General features: G+C 46.5%; 1 non-coding gene across 1 annotated transcript; it reads left to right on the forward strand.

The window, feature by feature from the left end:
* The first annotated feature begins 624 nt into the window (after positions 1–624).
* Positions 625–762, forward strand: LOC114806274. The gene has a single exon (XR_003754309.1). It is a non-coding gene; the product is annotated as a small nucleolar RNA SNORA7 (small nucleolar RNA).
* Positions 763–1,622: the final 860 nt, after the last annotated feature.

Raw genomic sequence — 1,622 nt, forward strand, 5'->3', positions numbered from 1 at the left:
AGCAGGAGGGAGAATAGGAATTTTCAAGCCTCTTGGAGAAGATATGATTTAGAAGTGCTTCTTATTATTAATATAATAGCATAGTGCTTGGCACTAAGTCAGCATTTCATAAATACTACAATAACACCCCCTAGACTAATCTTATCCTCTAGACTGTAAACTTGCTGTGGGCAGGGAATGTATCTATCGTTGTTATGGTACTCTCCCAAACGCTTAGTACAGTGCTTTGCCCACAGTAAATGCTCAATAAGCACAATTGAATGAATGCATGAACTAGAGCTAATATCTCCTCCAAGAATGGACACCCAAAATGTAGTCTCTTGCTGGGTTGGTTGTGGCTCCCAGTTAGAGAAGCAGCTTGGCCTAGTGGAAAGAGCCCAGGCCTGAGAGTCAGAGGATCTGAGTTCTAATTCTGCTTCAGCCAATTTGCTGTGTGACCTTGGGAGACTGGCTTCACTTCTCCGGGCCTCAGTTTCCTCAACTGTAAAATGGGGATTCAATACCTGTTCTCCTTCCCACTTAAGACTGTGAACCTCCATGCAAGACAGGGCCTGTGCTGACCTACTTAACCTGTACCTACCCCAGTGCTTAGAAAAGCGATTGACACATAGTAAAAGCTTAACACCCCTCTCAGGATTGCACCTGGACAGTTTCCAGTACCCTACCAGTCTCGACTATGGGAGGGAGAGTCAAGCAGAGGCCTACCCATTCCATTCCTAGGTTGGCCAGTGGCTAGCGAGTGGAAGGCAATCTGCTACAAATCCAAACCCACCTATGCTGGGCAGCAGTGGCATGGGAGAGAGTCAAGGGTGGATACACAAGTTTATTGCATGGAGGGTAGGCCACTTCCGGATTTTGACCAAGAAGACTCTATGGATACACTACCAGGATGATTGCAGATGGAGGTGGGACGTTCTGGGAGAGATGTGTCCATGGCGTCGCTATGGATTGGAGATGACAACTTAAGACAAGAGGTTAAGTACCATAAAACAAACAACAGTCAGTTTTCAGGTGGAATTCCACATTGTCTGAGGCTTTGTTTCTTCGGGTCCTTAAGAAGCTTCCTCTGCCCTTTTTGTTGTCGGTTACCTGATTTCAGCTCTCGATTATAGCAGCTGTTTGGGTACAAGTGGCAGTGTGGCCTAGAGGAAAGAGCTCTGGCCTGAGAGTTGGGGGACCAGGGTTCTAATCCCAGGTCCGCCACTTGCCCGCCGTAAGGCCTTGGGCTAAGTATTTCACTTCTTTGTGTCTCAGTTTTCTTTTCTGTAAAATGTGAATTCAATACCTGTTCTCCCTCCTACTTTTTTTATGGTACTTACGTGCTCAGTATATGTCAAGCACTGTACTAAGTGCTGGGGTTGTTACGAGCTAATTAGGTTGATCACAGTCCCTGTCCCACATGGGGCTCATAGTTCCTTCATCTGTAAATTGGGGATTAAGACTGAGGCCCAGAGACTGCTCTGCACACAGTAAGCGCTCAATAAATATGATTGAATGAACGAACTTACTAAGATAGACAAGTAGCAGAGCCAGGATTAAGACCCAGATCCTTCTGATTCCCAGGCCCGGGTTCTATCCACTAGGCCATGCTGCTTCTCATGCTGCTAAGAGCCCTGTCAGTC

The sequence above is a fragment of the Ornithorhynchus anatinus genome, chromosome 21, assembly GCF_004115215.2.
Source record: "Ornithorhynchus anatinus isolate Pmale09 chromosome 21, mOrnAna1.pri.v4, whole genome shotgun sequence".
Classification (NCBI taxonomy): domain Eukaryota; kingdom Metazoa; phylum Chordata; class Mammalia; order Monotremata; family Ornithorhynchidae; genus Ornithorhynchus; species Ornithorhynchus anatinus.